General features: G+C 43.4%; 1 non-coding gene across 1 annotated transcript; it reads right to left on the reverse strand.

The window, feature by feature from the left end:
- Positions 1-6636: 6636 nt before the first annotated feature.
- LOC125705566 (U1 spliceosomal RNA) lies at positions 6637-6798 on the reverse strand. Its single transcript, XR_007381678.1, has one exon. It is a non-coding gene; the product is annotated as a U1 spliceosomal RNA (small nuclear RNA).
- Between the last annotated feature and the right edge of the window lie 8415 nt (positions 6799-15213).

Consider the following 15213-nt stretch of genomic DNA (forward strand, 5'->3'; position numbering starts at 1 on the left):
TACACTGTAAAGCGTAGAGTACCTTATACGAAAGTGTTTTCCTGCCAGTAATATGCATGGTGATTGTTTGCATGCAGCCTAATGAATTGCCTTCCTATATGAGGAAGTTTGTTAATCACTACAGATTTCGCTGAAATGTTTGTTTATGAGAAATTAAAGTCAATACTTGACACTAGACTCAAGATCTGTGTATGTTTTATTTTTGTCATGCACAAACAAAACAGTAAACTCACGCCACCATTTTAATTGACTTTTGGCACTTGTGTTCCCTTAAACGATACAAGATGCTGGCTTGACCCATATAGAAATCTAGCAGTAACCATAATGACATTTTTGCACGTTCTTCTCAACTGTCAGCCAAGGTAGTGAGGAAGATTCTAGAGCTACATGCTGCACAGTCACAGTCTTACATTTGACAGTCTTACACGTGACTTCCATTTTTAATGAATGCCAGCTTTCGTTCACTATGGTTTAGGATAAACTTTGACAATAGGTCACCTGTACACGCAGAGCTAAGAACAGAGAAAAGACAAACGACTGCATGCAGTTTCATATACGAGTGAGTTTCATACTGTACATGCATGCAGGCATTGGTGCCTCAATGTGTCTCTGCTGTGTTGTCATTGATGAATGGTATTAAAGCAGAGGACACATCTGGGGTCCTGCAGTATATCTTATGGCCTGTTTCCCTTTCATGGGTTGTTCTTCCGTAGGATTATGTATGAAAGGCAAAGTGAGCAAAGTGTAATTGAAAAAATAAAAAGGAATAGATAGATAGATAGATAGATAGATAGATAGATAGATAGATAGATAGATAGATAGATAGATAGATAGATAGATAGATAGATAGATAGATAGATAGATAGTCTACTTTTAAGTCCTTTCGTCTCCATGGAAAATTCATTTCTTGAAAATGTATACAATTATTTATATTGGATAACCATTGTTACATATACTTAGGTGTAATATGTATTCTTCTTGTCGGTTTTGCTTTTCTGCAATCAGCAGGGTGGAAACGTGGCTTAAAAGTTCTCATTTGGGTTATAAATATACTTCCCTGTGTTGAATTAACTGTTGAGGACAATCGAGTTTCTCCCCAGAGCAAGAAAAGCTTCCACAACGAAAGGGCAGCTTTGCGTGACTGAAATTCGCCGCTCGTCATTCAGACTGAGACAGCAGGCAACTGAAAAGCAGCAACTTTTTGGGGTTTATTTTTTTCTTTTTTTGAGAAGATAAAAAAAATGTCGACACCTGCCACAGTTATTTTGTATGTTATGAGGATAAACAGTGTCACACAGTTGATATTATAGTCTCTGTTAGTGTCCTGGGGGTACCAGGTATTGCTTAAACTAATCTTGACAGAATTCTAAAACATTTACTTGTAACATAACATATACACTTGAAAAAAGAATGAGCACCATTTTCAAGTTTTGTCCATGCTATCGTGTAGCATATATTGATATAACACAATTTGAATAATGTTGTAAAAATACATGCTGTTGTCTGATGATGCATTATAATTAAACGCTGCTATATCGCCACTCATAACAAAACAGTGGGAACCATGGAGACAAAGGTTTGGTCTGGAGCAAAGAAATAAACAAGTAAAGTGAACTTGCGTCATTTGAATCGACGGACGGGAGGAAAGGGGTCCGCGAGAGGGACGGCTGACAGGCCGCCCCCTGCTGGTGGGATATGCTCTGTCTTGCCACGTGAGATGCCCCTGAGAATCCCAGGTGAACTTCGGGGTAGACTTTGAAGGTGACAGATGTGGGCCTTGCTAAAGATTTTGGGCCCCATGAAAGCATATCATATTGGGCCCCCCCAGTCCAAACCAATCCAGTTATTTTCCAAAATTTTTCGGGTCCCTGCCATTCAGGGGCCCTTGGAACCGTCCCAACCCCCCCTTACTGCGCCTCTGACTAGAGATTTATTATTTATTTTATGCTACATAAAAGCTTGCCTGTGTCTGCTGAATACGGTAACCAGAATATATTATATACCCTCACATCCAGTATTTTAAAATGAACATCATATTATCATAATAATGACAAAAAAAGTTGCTTTTCTACTGGCTGAATAGACGCCTTACCACTTATGTCCCATTCATGATGAAAATAATTTCAAAAAGGTGACTTTCTTTCCAAACTGTCCATAGAAAGAACCTAAATAGGCAAATAGGTAATACGTCTATGCAACATCCATCCATCCATTTTCCAAACCGCTTATCCTACTGGGTCGCGGGGGGTCCGGAGCCCATTCTAATGACGTGGCTTTTTTTTTTACCATCCTCTGTACTTGTGTTCTTGAGTATTTGACGTCATCTTCCCCTGTGGAAGTACAGTTCTAACAGGTTCATGAGAGCACAGGAATTTCTGCGGATGAAAGCAAAGCTTGGGTTCACAGCGCGGGGTCAGCCATTTAAATGGCGCCCCTCCAGCACTTTTCAAGGGGTTAGGGGCCTTGCCCGCGGGTCCACCGGCAACATGACTATCCCGCCGAGCATAGGATTTGAACTGGCAACCTTCTGATCACAATCACAGAGGGCCGACCCACTGAGTCACACCACCCCCGAACACCAGCGCAAAAAACAGAATTAAAAAAAGCGACTACAGATCGATCGACTGGGGAACCAGTAAGGAAGAAGGCAAAAAACAGGGAGGATTTATCACTGCTGAGACCCAAAGTGGGTCGGAGACTCATCTCACAACAGCAGATTGGTGGTGATCGGGATTTTAAAATCCGAGTTCAACGCTTGTCATAAACATCCCATATCAACAAGTACGGTCAGAGGGGAATTTCACAGGGCTGTGCACACAGCACTTATAAAGCCCAGTCAACACCTGTTTGCAGGAGCGGAGGAGACGTCATCCGCCAAGGTCTCCTGACTGCCTCTCTGCCACGCCGCTGACAAATAGAGGTGGTCATATGTGCTGACATCCAGCACAGCAATAAGAGAGTCCTGCATGTCGAGCACTCCGTCACTGAACAAACCTTTCAAGTTAACCGAACACCATTTAAGAGTGATTTACACATCATGATGTATCCTAAAGCATTACGGTAAGTTTAATCACGTAGTCTGAGGCCATTAATAATAATCCAAGATTTATATACTTAGAGATCTTGGGATCCAAGGAATCGGCCATTTTGCACATGTGGGTGCTCTCCAGTCTACGAAGGGAGGACCTCCGGAAGAAGTGTTCAGATTTTGCTGCAATATGACTCATCCGTGGTTAAACGAACCACCTAAGCGAACCGGTTTTCATGACAGAGACGTCCCACGTCCCAGAAAATGAAGATCTGCGATGAAAATTTCTTCTGGCCGTTGCAGTGGGCAGCCTGCGGTCCCGCTGGGGTCCTGAAGACCTCTTATAAAAAAAAAAAAAACATACCTGATGTGCGGTTGTGAATGTCTGCTGTTTGAGTCACTACACTGAACGGGATGCCAGCTCCTGGCAGACTGGGCTCAGGTCAAACCAGTTACATTAGAACGAATAAATCGCTTCTCCAACCGCCGCCTATGTGTTGACACAGCGCCGCGTAGCAACTTGTGTCCGTTGCTGAAAATGCAGAGGAGACACAGGGCTGGACTGTAAACGACTCAGTGTAATAAATAATAAAGCTGGCCGGCGTACAATCTGGCAGTCTGTCCGTGTTCTGGCGCCGAAAGCTTCCTGTCTCAGGGATTCGTTTTAATTTACATCCTCTTCAGTCAGACTATTCATTGCCCCTAAACTGCAGTACTAGGGCCACACAATCTGTACGGTGCACTACATTACGCTGTAATTGCTGACAGACTTCTTGTTATTATGTTCTCTAACCACTATAGAATTCTCTGACATTCCATTTGTCACTCAGAAAGTACTCAGCCAGAAGGGGAATAGTTGGTAAAATGATATAGGTAGGTAAGCTGTTTCAGATTTCCCCCTCAGGGGACTTGTAGAGGTATAATTACCTAGACTACACACCTGCCCAACTTTCGCCTGCGTGCACAATTGACTGCTGTATTGTGAGATGCAAATACACACGGGAATTCTTAGGGGACGTTGCCACACCATTGAATTCCGAACTGATTATGACAACAGGAATTACACCACGAATACAAGTGCTCATGGCTTTTCGACCTCGTGCTTGCACATGGACTAAAAATGGGTTAATAATGATACAAATCGCTGAAACAGCCTATTATTTAATGGGCCGGTGAAGGAGACCACTCACGGCTGCTCACAATGAGGAACATAATAGATTTTTGAGTGGGTTATAAGGTGCCTCGTCCACAAAGGGGCCGAGCCATCAATAGATGTGACCTACGAAGTTAAGTAACCGGCCCCATAAATGATGATCGTTTTTGTTGTGCATTTTCTATAAGAAAAAAAGCACAAGTTCCAAAAGTTGAACAGCTCCACTCCTCTCAGAAATCGCCTGAGGTTTTTGGATCCTGAGTTTATATCGAAAGCATTATTGATGACAGCTGGCAAATTCAGCATTTGAATATCTTGCATGCTATAAAAATCGGCATGGTCTGAGGCGTATTTACAGGATTGGGGAGGTGAAGCAGTTGCAGTATGTTTCCGTAAATGAAATATTGTAAAATATTTTTTCTCCTGTATTATGATTATTATTAATATAAAAGATATATAGACACATTTGTGTGCGCGCACTGCTAACTATATGTATGTGATAAAATGACAAATGTGAGTGGTTAATCTAGTCACATGGGCCTTGAAATGTCTTTTTAAACTGTGTGGCCACTGAGATATTAGCAGTGAACTGATATAAAACAGCTGTAAAGACTGTGACCCGACATGAGACAGCTATAAACAAAGGGAACTGCCGGCAATAGTCGCCCTGCTGCTTGTTCTGAACAGGCGGGGGGGGGTGGGGGGGGGGCATTCATTCTGCGTGGGGAAGTAAACAGTGCCACCTTATGCTAAAAGAGAGCTTCTCTGTTCCCCTGCTCGCGTCCTTCTTATCGCCCCCACCCCCCCCCCCCCCCCACACTCGCTCTCACCGCCGCTGCTATCGCACTCCAAACAAAATGCCCTGCCACGTCAGCCAAGAGTGGATTCAGCTGTAGCATCGCGGACTGTTTCACATGTCATACACATGCACCGCCGCCGATAGCCGCTAAGCTGGTGATAAGATGGGCTTATGGGATGGGGGAGTAGAGTGGGTGTGGGGGGGGGCGTGGGCTACGTTAAATGATTGCAAAAATTAAGGCTGATGATAAAGCACAAACTGCATCATACAAAACAGCATTCTATGCTAACTAATGAAAGATATTCTTTAGGGGTGATTGCGAGGGCTTGGCAGATCTCGCTCATTTGCCATATTTTGCCCGGAATGATTCTGTTAACGTCGCCTGTTTAGATTCCTAAACAGTGCGAGAACCTCGCACATGTGATCTCGTGCTTTTTACCCTTCTTGAAGACGCCAATTGGTACAAAAGGGCTGTTGTCGACAGCTGATCACCTGGTCCGTTTATTTCCATTATTGATAACGAATTGCCCCCATCTCACATTACATATAGCTGCTCATTAAATGACAGCACATTAACTCAACACTCTTTATACTTGAATGTTTTCTTTTTGCCAAAATAATATGCAGAGGATCTGTGGCAGGCCCCAGCTTATGTAGAACATACTAAATCAGTTCATTCATTTTAGTTTTACTGAGCACCTACTCATAGGATATTATTGCTGATATTATTACTATTATTGTTATTATTAATATTAATAATTATCAGTGGTGATCAAGAGCTAACTGATATTAACAAACTAAGTCAGACAAGGAGCTCTGGCAGAATCGACAAAGCAATATTGAGACCTTGTCCTCAACATGAATCAAAGTTCATGCGATTATTACTTAGTAGCAATAAAAGGGGACGTTTTCAGGGCTATTAATGTCACATCTGTTTTCATAACTGAAATGACTAAAAATTGCAGCACAAACAATTAATCGTGACACTGCAGGGAAATCGGAGCCCTTAAATACATTCATATGGAACGTGGGCTCGCAGCTCCTGGAGAAAGCTTTGCTCCTGGGGGGCATCTCCAAGGATGGGGGGGGGGGGATGTAATCAAGGGTGACGTGCCTTTGCTTGGGGGGAGAGTGTATCCAAGGCGAGGAGATGGCAGAAGGGCGGGGTGGGTGAGGAGATGGAGGGTCTCGCTCTGCTCCTCCCGCATGCAGGAGGCTGAGATGGGGTAGGGCAGGTTCCTGGGCGATCGGGCGTGTATGACAGTTTTCCAGAATGTGCCAAGGGGTGCCTGCCCATGGACAAACTGTAATGTTTTCATTTCATATTGAAAATGTATTAATATTAGGTTGTGGTTGGTTGTGTGTGTGTCTGGATGCAGAGCCTCTTCAGAAGGTCACTGGTTTTAGAAGTTAGTGATCAGCGGCCATTGTTGACACACCACAGTACACAGTGAACAGTAAGAAATGTGTTCTCTGCATTGAGCCCATATGTGATATAGCAGGGGGCAGCTAATTCAGCGCCCAGGGGGGCAGTGCTTGGGGGCGGTACCTTGCTCAGGGTACCTCAGTGGTGCCTTGCTGGTCGGGGATTCAAACCTGCAATCTTTCAATCCGAGTGCACTTCCCTAACCATTAAGGCTCCACTGCCTGGAATCAGGGGAGACTGCGAACGCAGCCCCCCACTACCAGAAGTTATGCAGTGGAGATTCCCACATTTGGGGAATTGGCAGGGGTCAGCACAGCCGCAGTGCAATGGCTGGGCCACACCCTGGGTGAAGCCCCTTCGTGATCGTGGTATCCTCCCCGCCAGGAGAGTATCCACGTTTTAATCTGAGGGTTTGCAGAGTGAATTCAGCGTTGAACCCATTAGTGAGGCCTTAACTCCCAATTGATTTTTCAAAACTGCTTTGGATAAAAGTGTCTCACAAATTAAATGTAGACCTCTTTTCTGAAGCGTATACAGTGTAATCTTAGTGTGATGATAGGAATGACGGTTTGACCATTTAAAAATAGCACTGATAATGTCACGCCCGGGCATGACCGGCCACAGAAGTCTATTCCGTTATGCTTTCCGAGCATTACATGCAGATGGCGGATACAGAGAGAAAAATGGCAAAGAATCACTTCATCACATATCGTTAATGGGAAGAGGCGATTCAAGATGCATTTCCCAACATCTCCCCTAAGCTGGAAAAAAAAAAGCAGGAGAAAAGTTCAGATGCTGCCGTAGTTAGAAAACCATTTTTTAATGGATAAATGATTGCCTGATTCATCGAGTCACAGAGTGTTCCCATTACAGGATGTTCTATTGACGAAATGGACAAACAGCGGTTTGTTGTTTTGCCTAAAGACATCAGTGCCCGGTGTTTCTTCATTGAAAAATCCCACTTAATGCATTTTATACGAACGCGCGCATGTTCGGAGAGTGGCTCATGGAAAAAACATGACGCTACGGTAAATGACATGAACAAGAAAAACAAAATGTTGCATTATTTAGTGATGGACAAGGTGGAACAAAAAAAAAAGGTGTTTTAATCTGGTCTCTGAGCAGAGTGCGGTGAAACTGGGGTCTATTCTACCCCGTCTCCAACATTTCATAACACATTACTCAGGGACAGCATTTCAAGACCCCAGCCTCTGTAATTTAATGCATTACATAAGTGTATTATAAATATTCCATTTAAATTCCTGTATTTGACCTCTCTCTCATGGTAGGGTGACTTGACTGATTAATTAACACTGGCCTATTTCCGGCAATATTTCAAAACGACTTTGGGGAGATTCAGTGGACTGGAAGCAGCACACAAGAGAGGCAAGAAAAGTAAATTGCAGGTTTAATGCCGGAAGCGATGCTCAAGACCTGTCTTTCTTAGCATAGTTATTAAAAACGAAAAAAATAACAGGCTGTAGGTCATGTGACCCGGCGACATCTGGACGTGGGTGTGGTCTCTGATAAAGGGCATTCAGCTGGCAGCGCACACAGGCGTGGTGTTTACATCGCGCGTGTCGGGGGGTTTGGGGGTTTTCCCAGACTTGGGCCTTTGGGGTGGTCCAGGAGCCAGCCCAGGTGGGAGGGCGTGCGCATCACAGGGGCCCCAAGGCGATTCTGCAGTAGGATAGTGTAAGGCCTGCACGTCACTCCCCCCAGCCCAAACGGTACACAGGTGTCAGGCAGGAGCAGCATTCAATATGCCTGTGCTTTGATCAGGATAATGAGGGGGGAAAAGCAGGGGGAAATGGGGGCCCCGTGTGGGTAGGGCTGTTTACTAAGAGGTCCTGCATGTCAGCTCCGTTCCGGGCCCCCTCCCCCAACCAGGCTGCCTTCACACCCACCCTCCAAATCTGCCTCATTTGCAGCTCATTCCTCTCCCTGGGGAATATTAACCTTTAACTTGTATCTGAAAGCTGTAGGTGATGATAGCAGACGGCTTCCAGACGAGGCTGTTTGCCTGCACGAATCAGGGTCGTGACGGCATTCGAACAAAAAGCACAAGACGCAAACCGCAGGTCGCTCAGGTCACCCTCATCCCCACTCCAGGGACTTTTATTTACCTACATCTACCAACTTCATTTGATCATTCTCTCCAACAGCTGTTTGCACCTTAGTTTCCATACAGTTTGGAGAGCTTGTACTACGTAGGTGAAAAAAATCCTCAGCAATTAAAACAAATTTACAAGCCCTAAGTCCTTCTAAATCCATCCCTATCTATCTGCCTATCCATCAATCTATCATATATCTATCCATCCATCCACGTATAAAGTTATTTTTTATTATTAACAAAAATCACACTAGGTTATACATAACTACATAAGGGAGGAGAGAGATTAAATATTTTATTTGTCTAGTTATACAACACTGAAGGAGAGTAAAACAGAAAGACAATGAAACACTTTAAAAAAAGTAAAATTAAATATTCTGTCAGATATATAATCAATAAACGTCAGCTCTCAGCAGAAACAACAGACATTCCAGAATGACAGTTATCCATAATGCTCTAGAAAGAAAATATTGTGGCGGAGAGTAAGCAGGATTGTCGATACTGATCTGTCTCTGGTCCCCTGTTAACCCAGAGTAAAGTTCTGATATCAGCCCCAACATTAGTGAGCCTTGCTATTCTTCACAGACCTCTTGTTCTACGGTACCAATCCACTGACCTATTTTATTTCAGGATTATTTTCTAAAAAAAGCTCATTGCATTAATTGTTGCACTGTAATTCTTCTCTTTAGCTGAAAACCGTCTAAGAGACCCATCTCAGGCAGTGCTGTGCTCTGACCCAATCCCAGATGCTCGTATTGCCCCCCCCTAAAACAAACAATAAACCATGCTGTTGAGAACGAGGCTAATTGGTCTAATTGGTGCCTCATAATAAAATATTTATGATCTTAAAGTTGTTCTCAACGCAAGTTAGAAATGCATCAATATTTCTTTGTACACAGAAAACTTTTTAGGTCCCTATTGATGGAGCATTAAGAAAACAGCTTCAGGAATCCTGTGCTACGTGTCAGAGGCCATCTCTCTCTCTCTCTCTCTCTCTCTCTCTCTCTCTCTCTCTCTCTCTCTCTCTCTCTCTCTCTCGCTCCCATGCGGTGATGATCGCCCTCTGTGACAGCAGATCGCGATGGGGAGTCCACATCCACCCAGGTTCCACTAATCAATGCAATTAACGCTACGTCATGGACTAAAGTGTGACTAATAACTAGAAAATGGGAGAGGCAATTAAATCCTCGACTGCAAATCAACTGTATATATAAATACATTACTGAAGCAAAAAAACATTTTAAATGCCTCTTAATGCTGTGACACTTATAAAGCTCAGTCCAAATGAATATGAGTTAGCTAAGCTAATGACATCAGCATTCCTAAATAAAAATGCAAAGCAGGCTAATGCGCGAAGGCTCAGGCATCCCTCTGCACTAATTGCTGACCATTAGCTGAAAATTAAACAGGCCACAGAGTCGTGTGTCTCTTCGTAATGAGGCACACAATAGGAAACGTATAAAATCTGCGCTGCGCTGTGCATCGCGGTCACATTCCTAATTCACGGTCACCACCGGGGACCCAAAAGCTTACTTGCAAATACCGCTAAGGCCTGTTTCGCAAAGCAGGATTTCTTGCTTAGCTGGATAACTTGTTGGGTTTAAGGTATTTGTTACGGACTCTGGGTATGATGCAGGCAGGAAAAGATGTAACGATCCACTTGTGGCTTTACACAAAAGTATCAGGACCACAGGGGGTTAAAACAAAAAGAGGAAAAAAAAGAAAACACTGTTTATCAAATTAAAGAAACCATGACATAAGACTAGGGAGAAGGACTAGAGAAACTAAGCATCAAACAAACATCTGACACAATGGCTAACTGGAGAACAGAGCCGGAGCAGATGCTTAAATACACACAAGGCTAAGAAGACAACGCAGGACAGGTGAGAAGAATGATGAGGAACAGGGACACAGGAACAGCTGGCTCTAACAACTAAGAGACTAACAGGGAAACTAGGAAGCAGAATCTATCATGAGGATAATAACAAAGACAGGTAAATCATAACCAAGGGCACACAGCAAATACCACGACAGAACGCAAACCACAAACTAGCAACAAGAAAACGAAACTGGCCTCAAACTCATGTCTGGAGGGTATGCAGCTACACACTCAGCCGGGCACATTCAGAGAGCCATGCAGCAGTCTGGGGAACTGGGGAAACACAGTAAGGACTTGAAGGACAACAGGGAGGACGGGATGGCCAGTGACAGCCAGGGATGGATTGTGGGTTGTGTGGCCCCTGGGCAAAACGTTCGCGAGGGCCCCCCCCCCACCACCACCACCACCACCACCACAATTCAAGGGCCCTTGGCAGCCAAACGCCCTCCCTATAGGGTCAGGGGCCCTTGTAGGCAGAGGATCAAAGAATGTAGGCCCTCTAAAATAGACAAATGAAAATACATTGTTGATAAGCTTTGCAAATTGTTTTGGGCTAGGGGCCCCACGGGCCCCCTGCACCCCAAGGGCCCCTGGGCAGCGGCCCCGCTGGCCCGGTCCGTAATCCGTCCCTGGTGACACTTGCTGGCAAAATGAGGAGGAGACACGAAAGGTCGGGGTGAATGGGTGACCCTGACAGTAGTCTGGGCTAAATGGACTTTATCTTCATCCAATTTTGGAAACACTTCCAATTTTTAGAGATTGTGGAATTTTATACAACTGTTTCTCCAATTATCGATTTAATCATCCAATGTATAATATTTGTAACATTCTTTGATTTTTTTTTCTGTTATAAACAAGTAATATTTTAAGTGCAATGCCAGAAAAGCTTGGTGTTTGCACAATTTTGGGCACTAGTGTACATTCAGCCCAGACTACCTTAAATCTGACAAGTTATCTGGCTAAGCGAGAAATCCTGTGAAAGAGGCCTCTAAATGATGAACCACTAAAAGGAAAACAAATGCCTTAAAGAATGGTGCCGTATGTATTTACTCAGGGAAAAAAATATATATATACGCATCATTGATAAAAATGTATTGCAGAAAATAAAAAGATTGTTTTAAGAGAAGTGGGTGTAACGGTGAATCGTAATGAGTATGGAAATTACTATCAGGGCAGACAGAATTGCTACTATTTTCTCTGATCATAGTCATGGCCTGGGAGGAGGATTAAGACTGAACACTGTACTTTTCTTATTTCGAAATCTTTTACCACTGTCTTGTATTTAATATGCTCAAAATGCTGCACATCTCGGCTTGTTACACTATAGCTGAACATAGTCACGCTTTTTTAAAAACGCTCTAGTAGTCAATCAGTTGAGCAGCTTCTCCGACTTGCATATATTTAAATTTATTGAGGTTCGTAACCCACACAGGGGTGTTTTCTGCGACTACACGAGCTGTCAGGGCGAGTTTTGACAAAACAGCGAGGGGATTTGTCAAAGTCACGGGCAGAAAGGAAGGAGCGCAAGTTAGTAATGGATCCTTGAATAGAGGCAACTCATCCAAGGATGGTCTGCTCCCACAGTGGAGCGTCTAATTAGAGCGTATGGAGATACCTGATCTGGGAGCACTTGGGAATAGCTCGTGCGCTTCCAAGAGATGAGCAATAAAATAATTGGCTTTTTAGTTTTTTCTCTCCGTTGCATAGACTTGCAGTTGTGTATTCAAGCGATACTGACGTCTCCAAAGATGCACGACAAGCCTCTGATAAACTCCCTGTTCTCTTGACGCCATTCTTTCATTCACTTCCTACAATAATCTCCAGCACTGTGCCCACTGTACTCTCTTAGCTGTCTCCTCCTGATTCTCTTTGAATGGAAAACATGACTTCTTGACGTGACGACGTCTGGTAAGTCTCTGTAAGAAGGAGTTTGTCTGCCTATACTTCCCCCCCCCCTTCACAGTTATAAGAACTTAACCAGTAGGGGCCCCCTCGACTAAAACAGTTTGTCGAATCAGGTCACCCATCCCTGGAGGTTGAGCAAGCTTGCTTAGCATCGACCATCTTCTCATTTAACAACCTACATCACTTTTGTACCATCTGCTCCTGCTGGAGTCCCAGGTTCCATCTCAGCCACCTATTGCCAAGCTTGTTCATCCACTTTAAAGAAATATACTGGGCAAATGAGCCTGTTGATGCAGGTCCAGAAGAGGTTTCATGTATAAATGACACAGAGGGATTTCATTCAGCGGAAGTTTGGATTTGCAGTTTAAATATTTCATCGGTGATCGAGTTTCTCTCCTGTACACTGTTTTGGGCTGAAGTCGTCTGTCACAGAAAGCATGTAGCGTATTACCGTTTAATTATTTACCATCTTCGTGCTAATAACATTTCTAAATCTTACTAAATTGTCAGTGGAATTATACATGTATTGGGAGCAATTCATTCAAAGCCTCTAATATTAATGTTAAATTGTGGCCCTTTCTACTTTATAATCATCAAACACGTTACTTAGCTACTAATACCTTTGTTTTTGTCAGGAAACCCAAACCCTGAAAAAATGCTTTGCGAAGCCACTAAATCTGAGAACCTTCCGTAAATTTAATCGTTTTATTCTATATGTGATTGAAGTTGATTATTTTGTCGTTACAGGTTTTACTTCTAAAACCAACTATTCACGGGGTAATTAATTTAGGCACACATGGGATGGCAGATAATTGAATGAACTTCAAGTTAATCCATCCCACTGAACAAGAATAATGATAAATTCTTACAGTGAAGGTGGTGCTGTAAATATCACTTTCTACTCCTCGGGTTTCACCCAAATGCACGTTATCCAAAGCAGTTTTTCCCATGTTCTTAGGCAGTTGCCCTCCTCTTCGGTGTTGCTGTGATTTTGATGAGTGGTTTCATATACCAGGAAACCATTTTACATTTGGGGTCCTATTGTTCGACGCCCGAACAATATCTTTAAAAAATGTGCAGTCACCACTGGATTCAGCAGAAAAGTTTCCCTCGCTGTCCCCTTTATTTACGAAGTACGTTTTTGGGGCCAGCATGTTATAAAAGCACTGATCTGCTCTCTTTGTTCCCATTTCCCCTCTAAAACCGTGCCGTGTTTATTCAGCTTAAATGCTTCTTTTATAACTGATCGTATTGTAATGTATATCTACTCTATATGTTTTTAATGATGGGCTGAAACGAGAATCAGCATCAAATTGAGGTTTTCTGCATGGATTTCTGGTGGAATTTACTATTTATAGACGTTTGGGTCGTGGTGATGTTGTAACTGTGGGGGGGTATGTTTATATTACATTGTGGGGACCAAATATTCCTCACAATGTAACAAAAACTTATTTGGACGTTGTGGGGACCTTTTTCAGATCCCTATAAATATCTGTGAATGCAATCAAAGAACTAAAAATGCTAAAAGTCTCATGTTTTGTTTGGTTACTTATAGGTTAGGGCTGGGTGGGATTAGGGTTGTCATGTTGGAATTAGAATTTTCCCCATAGAAACGAATGGAGAGTCCCCACAAAGAGAGAATTACAAACCTGTGTGTGTGTGTGTGTGTGTGACTAACAACTTCTCCGGACTGTAATTAAGTCTTGTGAGCGCGGCCCATTTGTCCCAGCCTGGGCTTTTATGAATGTGTGATTTTTTTATGAATGTGTGACTTACAGACCACGTTACTGGGAATATGGGTGGTGGTGATGGAAGCAGCTCTGCTGATGAAACCCGATCTGAGAAAACGGGGCCGCGGCACCAGTCAAGTGCTGTGGACAGCTCACTCACGGCAGCATCATCACCACCATCAGCATCATCACCATCAGCATCATCACCATCAACATCATCATCATAATCATCACTATCAGCATCACCACCATCAGCATCATCACCATCAGCATCATCATCATCGTCATCATCACCATCAGCATCATCATCATAATCATCACTATCAGCATCACCATCATCAGCATCATCACAATCAACATCATCAACACTATCAGCATCATCACCATCAGCATCATCATCATAATCATCACTATCAGCATCACCATCATCAGCATCATCATCATCACTATTATCATCAGCATCAACATCATCATCATCACTATCAGCATCATCAGCATCAACATCAGCATCATCACCATCAGCATCATCATCATCACCATCATCATCATCATCATCACTATCATCATCAGCATCATCACCATAAGCATCAATATCATCACTATCAGCATCATCATCAGCAGCATCAACATTATCACTATCACCATCATCACCATCAGCATCATCAGCATTGACATCAACATCATCATTATCATCAGTATCATCATCAGCATCATCATCACTATCAGCATCATCTTCATCATCAGCATCAACATCATCATCATCACTATCAGCATCATCAGCATCGACATCATCCATCCATCCATCCATTTTCTGTACCAGCTTGTCCTATGCAGGGTGTTGATTGTCCAGATTCTACCTCAGAAGCTACAGGTGCAAAGCAGGTAATAACCCAGGATGTGGGGCCAACCCATCGAAGGGCACAGCCTCACACACCTTTCACACTCACCATTCACACACACACCCTCACACACCTTTCACACTCACCATTCACACACACATTCACACCTAAAGGCAATTTGGCAGCCCCAGTTCACCTTAGCATGCACCCGCAGGAAACCCCACGAGGATCCGGGGAGAAGATTCCGATTCCGCAAAGAGAGTGCTGGGTGTAAACTAACACTGCTGGCCATGCCGTCCCTCTATTATTACTATTATTATTATTATTATTATTATTATTAT

Source organism: Brienomyrus brachyistius, chromosome 12 (genome assembly GCF_023856365.1).
Source record: "Brienomyrus brachyistius isolate T26 chromosome 12, BBRACH_0.4, whole genome shotgun sequence".
Taxonomy (NCBI): domain Eukaryota; kingdom Metazoa; phylum Chordata; class Actinopteri; order Osteoglossiformes; family Mormyridae; genus Brienomyrus; species Brienomyrus brachyistius.